Raw genomic sequence first — 11,767 nt, forward strand, 5'->3', positions numbered from 1 at the left:
TTCATCTCTCTGTAGGTGATGGCTTTGTTATGGAAGGTTTGGGAATCGCTTCCTTTTAGGTGGTTGTAGAATTTAATAGCTCTTATCTGGATTTTGATAATTAGTGGGTATCGGTCTAATTCTGCTCTGCATGCATTATTGGGTCTTCTAGGTTGTACACAGAGGATATTTTTTGCAGAATTCTGCATGCAGAGTCTCAATTTGGTGTTTGTCCCATTTTGTGAAGTCTTGGTTGGTGAGCGGACCCCAGACCTCACAACCATAAAGGGCAATGGGCTCTATGACTGATTCAAGTACCCTTAGCCAGATCCTAATTGGTATGTTGAAATTTATGTTCCTTTTGATGGCATAGAATGCCCTTCTTGCCTTGTCTCTCAGATCGTTCACAGCTTTGTGGAAGTTACTTGTGGCGCTGATGTTTTGCCCAAGGTATGTATAGTTTTTTTGTGTGCTCTAGGGCAACAGTGTCTAGATGGAATTTGTATTTGTGGTCCTGGCGACTGGACCTTTTTTGGAACACCATTATTTTGGTCCTACTGAGATTTACTGTCAGGGCCCAGGTCTGTCAGGGCCCAGGTCTGCCAGGGCCCAGGTCTGTCAGGGCCCAGGTCTGACAGAATCTGTGCATAAGATCTAGTTGCTGCTGTAGGCCCTCCTTGGTTGGTGACAGAAGCAACAGATCATCAGCAAACAGTAGACATTTGACTTCGGATTCTAGCAGGGTGAGGCCGGGTGCTGGAGACTTTTCTAGTGCCCGCCCCAATTCGTTGATGTATATGTTGAAGAGGGTGGGGCTTAAGCTGCATCCCTGTCTCACCCCACGACCCTGTGTGAAGAAATGTGTGTGTTTTTGCCAATTTTAACCGCAGACTTGTTGTTTGTGTACATGGATTTTGCAATATCGGATGTTTTACCCCCAACACCACTTTCCATCAAATTGTATAGCAGACCCTCATGCCAAATTGAGTCGAAGGCTTTTTTGAAATCAACAAAGCATGAGAAGACTTTGCCTTTGTTTTGGTTTGTTTTGTTGTCAATTAGGGTGTGCAGGGTGAATACATGGTCTGTTGTACGGTAATTTGGTAAAAAGCCAATTTGACATTTGCTCAGTACATTGTTTTTATTGAGGAAATGTATGAGTCTGCTGTTAATGATAATGCACAGGATTTTCCCAAGGTTACTGTTGACGTATATTCCACGATAGTTATTGGGATCAAATTTGTCTCCACTTTTGTGGATTGGGGTGATCAGTCCTTGGTTCCAAATATTGGGGAAGATGCCAGAGCTAAGGATGATGTTAAAGAGTTTTAGCATAGCCAATTGGAATTTGTTGTCTGTATATTTGATCATTTCATTGAGGATACCATCGACACATCTCCATTTTGGATAGATAATTCTTCGTGTTGTTGTTTGTTTAGTGTTTTCCAATTTACCCAGAAGTGGTTAGAGTCTATGGATTTTTCAATTACATTGAGCTGATTTCTGACGTGCTGTTCCTTCTTTTTCCGTGGTGTATTTCTGTATTGTTTTAGTGATTCACCATAGTGAAGGCGTAGACTCAGGTTTTCCGGGTCTCTATGTTTTTGGTTGGACAGGTTTCTCAATTTCTTTCTTAGATTTTTTGCATTCTTCATCAAAACATTTGTCAATGTTGTTCATTTACTTCGGTTTTCTATTTGAGATTTTTAGATTTGATAGGGAAGCTGAGAGGTCAAATATACTGTTAAGATTTTCTACTGCCAAGTTTACACGTTCACTATTGCAGTGGAACGTTTTTCCCAGGAAATTGTCTAGAAGGGATTAAATTTGTTGCTGCCTAATTGTTTTTTGGTAGGTTTCCAAACTGCATTCCTTCCATCTATAGCATTTCTTAATGTTACTCAGTTCCTTTGGCTTTGATGCCTCGTGATTGAGAATTGCTCTGTTCAAGTAGACTGTCTCGGTCTCTCTCTCTCTCGCTCGCTCTCTCACACACACTTGGTCTGTCTGTCTCTCTCTCTCTCTCTCTCTCTCTCTCCTTCTGTCGCTGTCTCTCACTCATTCTCCTTCTCTCTCCTTCTGTCGTTGTCTCGCTCGCTCTCCTTCTCTCTCCTTCTCCCTGTCGCTCCCTCCTCTCTCTCTCTCTCGCGGTCTCTCCCTCCCTCCCCCTCTCAGTCTCTCCCTCTGTCGCTCGCTGGCTCCCTCCCGCTCCCTCCGTTTCTCTCTCGCTCTCGCGCTCTCCCCGTCTGCAAATATCAGTTGAGCAGTGAATTTCAAACAGATTCAACCACAAAGACCTGGGAGATGTTCCACTGCCTCGCAAAGGAGGGAACCTATTGGGAGATGGGTAAAAAATAAAAAAGTAGACATTGAATATCCCTTTGAGCATGGTGAAGTTATTAATGACACTTTGGATCAAAACACCCAGTCACTACAAAGATACAGGCGTCCTTCCTAACTCAGTTGCCGGAGAGGAAGGAAACCGCTCAGGATTTTCACCATGAGGCCAATGGTGACTTTAAAACAGTTACAGAGTTTAATGGCTGTGATGGGAGACAACTGAGGATGGATCAACAACATTGTAGTTGTATTACTTTAGTGCCTTGTTGCAAACAGGATGCATGTTTTGGAATGTTTTTATTCTGTACAGGATTCCTTCTTTTCACTTGTCAATTAGGTTAGTACAAAAAATGTGGCAAAGCAATTCACTTTTTGTCCTGAATACAAAGTGTTATATTTGGGGAAATCCAATACCACACATTACTGAGTTCCACTGTTCATATGTTGAAGCATAGAGGTGGCTGAATCATGTTATGGGTATGCTTGTAATTTTTAAGAACTGGGAAGCTTTACAGGATAAAAAAGAAACTGAATGGAACTAAGTACAGGCAAAATTGTTAGGGACGGAGTATTTTGTGTTTGTTTTAAGAAACGTAATGGAGCCTGAGCAAAATCCTAGAGGAAAACCTGGATCAGTCTGCTTTCCACCAGACTCTGGGAGATGAATCCACCTTTCAGCAGGACAATAACCTAAAACACAAGGCCAAATCTACACTGGAGTTGCTTACCAAGAAACCAATTACTCTTCCTGAGTGGCCAAGTTACTTGTCTTAAATCTACTTGTAAATCTATGGCAAGACCTGAAAATGGTTGTCTAGCAATGATCAACAACCAATTTGAAAGAGCTTGAAGAATTTTGAAAAGAATAATGAGCAAATGTCCAGGTGTGGAAAGCTCTTACAGACATACCCAGAAACACTCAGCTGTAATCACTGCCAAAGGTGGTTCGTCAAGATATTGACTTAGGGAATACTTATTTAATTGAGATATTTCTGTATTTAATTTTCAATAAATTTGCTAACATTTCTAAAAACATGTTTTCACTTTGTCGATATGGGGTATTGTGTAGATGGTTGAGAAAAAATAATCAATTTAATCCATTTTGATTTCAGGCTGTAACACAGCAAATTGTGGAATGAGTGAAGGGGTATGAATATGACATAATATATATTATAATAATAATACTATATAATATATATAATAATACTATATAATATATATAATAATACTATATAATATATAATAATACTATATAATATATATAATACTATATAATATATGTAATAATAATACAATATAATATATATATATATATAATAATACTATATATTATTCATAATACGAATAATATATAATACTATATCATTTATATACTAATACTATAGAAAATATAATATAATAATACTATATATTATATATAATACTAATACTATAGAAAATATATTATAATAATGCATATACTAATACTATATAATATATAATACATATTATATATAATACGAATACTGTATGTAATACTATATAATATATATACTAATACTATATAATATATATATACTAATACTATATAATATATATAATACTAATACTATATAATATATATAATACTAATATTATATAATATATGCAACAATACTACATAGTATATATAATGCTAATAATATATACTATATATAATAATAATACCACATAATATATATAATAATACTATGTAATAATAACACTATTTATTATATAATACTATATGAAGGCACTGTATAACCTTAAACAGGACAATTACCACCCTGTGTAGTTACATCTCTGACACTCTCTCTGAAAAGCTCACTTGGCCAGACTCATGAACGTGGAACAAGGGACAGCTCGGTTTGTTGTTTCTGGGGGAAAAATTAAACTCTATCGAAAATGTTTTGAGTTTGGATCCCGCGACGCGGTTGCTATCACTTGCAGAGCCCTCTGCTATCTGTCCAGGGATCCCGCCGACCAAAGGTCTGACCAAGTGTCTGATGAGCTGCTTGGCGTAGCAGCTAGCCTAGCTGTCATTGTTATCGGGTTTCCTTGAGGGCTTGAAAGCAGTCTGCGATGTGACTGGGACCGCGGATTTCCCCGGGCTTGTGACTGTCTAGATCCCTGCTGGTTGTTGCTGTTTCCATCTTCCCTGTGACCTGCCCTGTCTGGACCTGTGAGGAGTAACAGCGTAACCTACGTTGCTAACTACCATGACGAAGACCAAAGCTGGCGGGAGTACCGTTGAGGACAGTGGTGTCTCTCTATCACAGGTGAAGGATCTTTTAAACTAACAAAAAGAGACCTACAAACAGTTGTTACAACAACAAGAAAATAGCTTCAAGTGTCCAAATACTGGTGGAGTCAACTAATAAAATGATAGAGAGGTCCAGACCTGAAGAACTAATTTGACCTGAAGAACAGTTTGCAGTTCTCCCAGGCTCAGCTCGACGAGTTGAAACAGGAGAACAGCAAGATGTCAGCGTTCTGTAAGTCACTGAAAGAGGACACCAGTTCTGTATGTGAATCCGTGATAACAATGACTGAGACATCAGAGGGACAATCAAGGTGGAACAACATTGATGTGGACAAAATTTCAGAATCGCCACACGAGACCTGGACGGAGTCTGAGGACCAAGCGAGGGAAATGATCTCGGAGAAACTGAAGATGGACCACAAGAATATTGAGGTGGATTGAGACCACAGGATTGGAAAAAGTGACTAGCCCAGGGCGATAGTGGTCAAGTTCCTGAAGTTTAAGGACAAGGTAGCTGTTCTGGAATAAGCCAACAAATTGAGAAGAACGTACAGCTTCCGCAACAAGGACTATCCTGAAGCTGTGCGCCAGAAGAGAAAATAACTGATCCCAGCCATGAAAAGCTGCCAGAGGGCGTGGGGACATTGCTTACATCCGCTATGAAAGGCTCATTGTTCACCCTCTCTCTCTCTCAGAAGCCTGGAAGGGATGAGAGAGACGAGCCTATGGGTTCGTAGCTTCAACCCCGCAGCGCAAACACAGACTTACACACATCAACTGATTAACTGCTGAATGTTTTTCTGTTTTTTCCTTTGTTCTTTTCCATATTATGTCTCTGAGAAGCAGGGCTGAAAATAGCCCATATTGATATACACTATATACAAAAGTATGTGGACACCACTTCAAATTAGTGGATTCAGGCTATTTCAGCCACACCCGTTACTGACAGGTGTATAAATCGAGCACACAGCCATGCATTCTCCATAAACAAACATTGGCAGTAGAATGGCCCTTACTGAAGAGCTAAGTTACTTTCAATGTGGAACTATCAAAGAATGCCACCTTTCCAAGAAGTCAGTTTGTCAAATTTCTGCCCTGTTAGAGCTGCCCCAGTCAACTCTAAATGCTGTTATTATGAAGTGGAAACGTCTAGGAGCAACATCCTCGAAGTGGTAGGCCACACAAGCCCATCATCTGTCCGCAACGTAAGCACAAGGACTGTTCGTTGTGGAGAATCGTTTCAAAATATAACACTTACAAGAACTTGTGAATTCAATATAGGCTTTTAATACAAAATATCAGAAGCCGAGCTGGTCCGCGGAACAACTCCCTTCCCTAAGCTCTGGCTCTGTATTTATACACACACAACATATGAGTCCATCCCACATCTGTTATTTCTTGGTTTCCTGTTTTTACCAGAGTGGCAAATACACTCTAAGTGTGTCCTCTTCCTCTTGTGGTCTACAGTATTATGTTTGTCCCTATATGTACCGTTTGCTCCCACACTGTTCGTCGGGAACTTCATGAAATTAGTTGCCATGGCCAAGCAGCCATACGCAAGCCTAAGATCCCCATGTGCAATGCCATGCGTCGGCTGGAGTGGTGTAAAGCTCCCCGCTATTGGATTGTGGGGCAGTGGAAACGCATTCTCTGAAGTGATGAATCACGCTTCACCATCTGGCAGTCCGACAGATGAATCTGGGTTCGGCGGATGCCAGGAGAACGCCACCTGCCCCAATTCATAGAGTCAAATATAAAGTTTGGTGGAGGAGGAATAATGGTCTGGGGCTGTTTTTCATGGTTCGGGCCCCTTAGTTCCAGTGAAGGGAAATCTTAACGCTACAGCATACAATGACGTTCTAGACGATTCTGTGCTTCCAACTTTGTGGCAACAGTTTGGGGAAGGCCCTTTCCTGTTTCAGCATGACACTGCCCCCGTGCACAAAGCAAGGTCCATATAGAAGTGGTTTGTCGAGATTGGTGTGGAAGAACTTGACTGGCCTGCACAGAGCCCTGACCTCAACCCCATCGAATACCTTTGGGATGAATTGGAACGCCAACTGCCAGCCAGGCCTAATCACCCAACATCATTGCCCGACCTCACTAATGCTCTTGTGGCTGAATGGAAGCAAGTCCTCGCAACAATGTTCCAACATCTAGTGGAAAGCCTTCCCAGCAGAGTGGAGGCTGTTGTAGCAGCAATGTTCCAACATCTAGTGGAAAGCGTTCCCAGAAGAGTGGAGGCTGTTATAGCAGCAATGTTCCAACATCTAGTGGAAAGCCTTCCCAGAAGAGTGGAGGCTGTTACAGCAGCAATGTTCCAACATCTAGTAGAAATCCTTCCCAGAAGAGTGGAGGCCGTTATAGCAGCAATGTTCCAACATCTAAATTAATTAATTTATGTTTGTGCTGTCCTGGTCTAGTGTTTCTGCTGTCCTGGTCTAGTGTTTCTGCTGTCCTGGTCTAGTGTTTCTGCTGTCCTGGTCTAGTGTTTCTGCTGTCCTGGTCTAGTGTTTCTGCTGCCCTGGTCTAGTGTTTATGCTGCCCTGGTCTAGTGTTTCTGCTGTCCTGGTCTAGTGTTTCTGCTGTCCTGGTCTAGTGTTTCTAGTGTTTCTGCTGTCCTGGTCTAGTGTTTCTGCTGTCCTGGTCTAGTGTTTCTGCTGTCCTGGTCTAGTGTTCTAGTGTGTCTGCTGTCCTGGTCTAGTGTTTCTGCTGTCCTTGTCTAGTGTTTCTAGTGTTTCTGCTGTCCTGGTGTAGTGTTTCTGCTGTCCTGGTGTAGTGTTTCTGCTGTCCTGGTGTAGTGTTTCTGCTGTCCTGGTCTAGTGTTTCTGCTGTCCTGGTCTAGTGTTTCTGCTGTCCTGGTCTAGTGTTTCTGCTGTTGTTTCTGCTGTCCTGGTCTAGTGTTTCTTTGGTCTAGTGTTTCTGCTGTTGGTCTGCTGTCCTGGTCTAGTGTTTCTGCTGTCCTGGTCTTGTGTTTCTGCTGTCTGTGTTTCTGCTGTCCTGGTCTAGTGTTTCTGCTGTTTCTGTGTTTCTGCTGTCCTGGTCTAGTGTTTCTGCTGTCCTGGTCTAGTGTTTCTTTCTGGTCTAGTGTTTCTGCTGTCCTGGTCTAGTGTTTCTCCAGTCCTGGTCTAGTGTTTCTGCTGTCCTGGTCTAGTGTTTCTGCTGTCCTGGTCTAGTGTTTCTGCTGTCCTGGTCTAGTGTTTCTGCTGGTCTAGTGTTTCTGCTGGTCTTGTGTTTCTGCTGTCCTGGTCTTGTGTTTCTGCTGTCCTGGTCTAGTGTTTCTAGTGTTTCTGCTGTCCTGGTCTAGTGTTTCTGCTGTCCTGGTCTAGTGTTTCTGCTGTCCTGGTCTAGTGTTTCTGCTGTCCTGGTCTAGTGTTTCTGCTGTCCTGGTCTAGTGTTTCTGCTGTCCTGGTCTAGTGTTTCTGCTGTCCTGGTCTAGTGTTTATGCTGCCCTGGTCTAGTGTTTCTGCTGTCCTGGTCTAGTGTTTCTGCTGCTGTCCTGGTCTAGTGTTTCTGCCTGGTCTAGTGTTTCTGCTGTCTAGTGTTTCTGCTGTCCTGGTCTAGTGTTTCTGCTGTCCTGGTCTAGTGTTTCTGCTGTCCTGGTCTAGTGTTTCTGCTGTCCTGGTCTAGTGTTTCTGCTGTCCTGGTCTAGTGTTTCTAGTGTTTCTGCTGTCCTGGTCTAGTGTTTCTAGTGTTTCTGCTGTCCTGGTCTAGTGTTTCTGCTGTCCTGGTCTAGTGTTTCTGCTGTCCTGGTCTAGTGTTTCTGCTGTCCTGGTCTAGTGTTTCTAGTGTTTCTGCTGTCCTGGTCTAGTGTTTCTGCTGTCCTGGTCTAGTGTTTCTGCTGCTGTCCTGGTCTAGTGTTTCTGCTGTCTTGTGTTTCTAGTGTTTCTGCTGTCCTGGTCTAGTGTTTCTAGTGTTTCTGCTGTCCTGGTCTAGTGTTTCTGCTGTCCTGGTCTAGTGTTTCTGCTGTCCTGGTCTAGTGTTTCTGCTGTCCTGGTCTAGTGTTTCTAGTGTTTCTGCTGTCCTGGTCTAGTGTTTCTGCTGTCCTGGTCTAGTGTTTCTGCTGTCCTGGTCTAGTGTTTCTGCTGTCCTGGTCTAGTGTTTCTGCTGTCCTGGTCTAGTGTTTCTGCTGTCCTGGTCTAGTGTTTCTGCTGTCCTGGTCTAGTGTTACTGCTGTCCTGGTCTAGTGTTTCTGCTGTCCTGGTCTAGTGTTTCTGCTGTCCTGGTCTAGTGTTTCTGCTGTCCTGGTGTGTTTCTGCTGTCCTGGTCTAGTGTTTCTGCTGTCCTGGTCTAGTGTTTCTAGTGTTTCTGCTGTCCTGGTCTAGTGTTTCTGCTGTCCTGGTCTGTTTCCTGTGTTTCTAGTGTTTCTGCTGTCCTGGTCTAGTGTTTCTGCTGTCCTGGTCTAGTGTTTCTGCTGTCTGGTCTAGTGTTTATGCTGTCCTGGTCTAGTGTTTCTGCTGTCCTGGTCTAGTGTTTCTGCTGTCTGGTCTAGTGTTTCTGCTGTCCTGGTCTAGTGTTTCTGCTGTCCTGGTCTAGTGTTTCTGCTGTTTCTGTTGGGTCTAGTGTTTCTAGTGTTTCTGCTGTCCTGGTCTAGTGTTTCTGCTGTCCTGGTCTAGTGTTTCTGCTGTCCTGGTCTAGTGTTTCTGCTGTCCTGGTCTAGTGTTTCTGCTGTCCTGGTCTAGTGTTTCTGCTGTCCTGGTCTAGTGTTTCTGCTGTCCTGGTCTAGTGTTTCTGCTGTCCTGGTCTAGTGTTTCTGCTGTGTCCTGGTCTAGTGTTTCTGCTGTCCTGGTCTAGTGTTTCTGCTGTCCTGGTCTAGTGTTTCTGCTGCTGTCCTGGTCTAGTGTTTCTGCTGTCCTGGTCTAGTGTTTCTGCTGTCCTGGTCTAGTGTTTCTAGTGTTTCTGCTGTCCTGGTCTAGTGTTTCTGCTGTCCTGGTCTAGTGTTTCTGCTGTCCTGGTCTAGTGTTTCTGCTGTCCTGGTCTAGTGTTTCTGTGTTTCTGTCCCTGGTCTAGTGTTTCTGTGTCCTGGTCTGTTTCTGTGTGGTCTAGTGTTTCTGCTGTCCTGGTCTAGTGTTTCTGCTGTCCTGGTCTAGTGTTTCTGCTGTCCTGGTCTAGTGTCCTGGTCTAGTGTTTCTGCTGTCCTGGTCTAGTGTTTCTGCTGGTCTAGTGTTTCTGTCCTGGTCTAGTGTTTGTGTTTCTGCTGTCCTGGTCTAGTGTTTCTAGTGTTTCTGCTGTCCTGGTCTAGTGTTTCTGCTGGTCTAGTGTTTCTGCTGTCCTGGTCTAGTGTTTCTGCTGTCCTGGTCTAGTGTTTCTGCTGTCCTGGTCTAGTGTTTCTGCTGTCCTGGTCTAGTGTTTCTGCTGTCCTGGTCTAGTGTTTCTGCTGTCCTGGTCTAGTGTTTCTGCTGTCCTGGTCTAGTGTTTCTGCTGTCCTGGTCTAGTGTTTAGTGTTTCTGTCCTGGTCTAGTGTTTCTGCTGTGGTCTAGTGTTTCTGTCCTGGTCTAGTGTTTCTAGTGTTTCTGCTGTCCTGGTCTAGTGTTTCTGCTGCTCCTGGTCTAGTGTTTCTGCTGTCCTGGTCTAGTGTTTCTGCTGTCCTGGTCTAGTGTTTCTGCTGTCCTGGTCTAGTGTTTCTGCTGTCCTGGTCTAGTGTTTCTGCTGTCCTGGTCTAGTGTTTCTAGTGTTTCTGCTGTCCTGGTCTAGTGTTTCTGCTGTCCTGGTCTAGTGTTTCTAGTGTTTCTGCTGTCCTGGTCTAGTGTTTCTGCTGTCCTGGTCCAGTGTTTCTGCTGTCCTGGTCTAGTGTTTCTGCTGTGTCCTGGTCTAGTGTTTCTGCTGTCCTGGTCTAGTGTTTCTGCTGTCCTGGTCTAGTGTTTCTGTCTGTGTCTAGTGTTTCTGCTGTCCTGGTCTAGTGTTTCTGCTGTCCTGGTCTAGTGTTTCTGCTGTCCTGGTCTAGTGTTTCTGCTGTCCTGGTCTAGTGTTTCTGCTGTCCTGGTCTAGTGTTTCTGCTGTCCTGGTCTGTTTCTAGTGTTTCTGCTGTCCTGGTCTAGTGTTTCTGCTGTCCTGGTCTAGTGTTTCTGCTGTCCTGGTCTAGTGTTTCTGCTGTCCTGGTCTAGTGTTTCTGCTGGTCTAGTGTTTCCTGGTCCTGGTCTAGTGTTTCTGCTGTCCTGGTCTAGTGTTTCTGCTGTCCTGGTCTAGTGTTTCTGCTGTGGTCTTCTGCTGTCCTGGTCTAGTGTTTCTGCTGTCTGTCTGGTCTAGTGTTTCTGCTGTCCTGGTCTAGTGTTTCTGCTGTCCTGGTCTAGTGTTTCTGTGTCTTGTTTTCTGCTGTCCTGGTCTAGTGTTTCTGCTGTCCTGGTCTAGTGTTTCTGCTGTCCTGGTCTAGTGTTTCTGCTGTCCTGGTCTGTTTCTGCTGTCCTGGTCTAGTGTTTCTGCTGTCCTGGTCTAGTGTTTCTCCCTGGTCTAGTGTTTCTGCTGTCCTGGTCTAGTGTTTCTGCTGTCCTGGTCTAGTGTTTCTGCTGTCCTGGTCTAGTGTTTCTGCTGTCCTGGTCTAGTGTTTCTGCTGTCCTGGTCTAGTGTTTCTGCTGTCCTGGTCTAGTGTTTCTGCTGTCCTGGTCTAGTGTTTCTGCTGTCCTGGTCTAGTGTTTCTGCTGTCCTGGTCTAGTGTTTCTAGTGTTTCTGTTGTCCTGGTCTAGTGTTTCTAGTGTTTCTGCTGTCCTGGTCTAGTGTTTTTCCAGTCCTGGTCTAGTGTTTCTGCTGTCCTGGTCTAGTGTTTCTGCTGTCCTGGTCTAGTGTTTCTGCTGTCCTGGTCTAGTGTTTCTGCTGGTCTAGTGTTTCTGCTGGTCTTGTGTTTCTGCTGTCCTGGTCTAGTGTTTCTGCTGTCCTGGTCTAGTGTTTCTGCTGTCCTGGTCTAGTGTTTCTGCTGGTCTAGTGTTTCTGCTGGTCTTGTGTTTCTGCTGTCCTGGTCTAGTGTTTCTGCTGTCCTGGTCTAGTGTTTCTGCTGGTCTTGTGTTTCTGCTGTCCTGGTCTAGTGTTTCTAGTGTTTCTGCTGTCCTGGTCTAGTGTTTCTGCTGTCCTGGTCTAGTGTTTCTGCTGTCTGGTCTGTGTTTCTTTCCTGGTGTAGTGTTTCCTGGTGGTCTAGTGTTTCTGCTGTTTCTGTGTCCTGGTCTAGTGTTTCTGCTGTCCTGGTCTAGTGTTTCTGCT

Source organism: Oncorhynchus nerka, linkage group LG9a (assembly GCF_034236695.1).
Source record: "Oncorhynchus nerka isolate Pitt River linkage group LG9a, Oner_Uvic_2.0, whole genome shotgun sequence".
In the NCBI taxonomy this organism is placed as follows: domain Eukaryota; kingdom Metazoa; phylum Chordata; class Actinopteri; order Salmoniformes; family Salmonidae; genus Oncorhynchus; species Oncorhynchus nerka.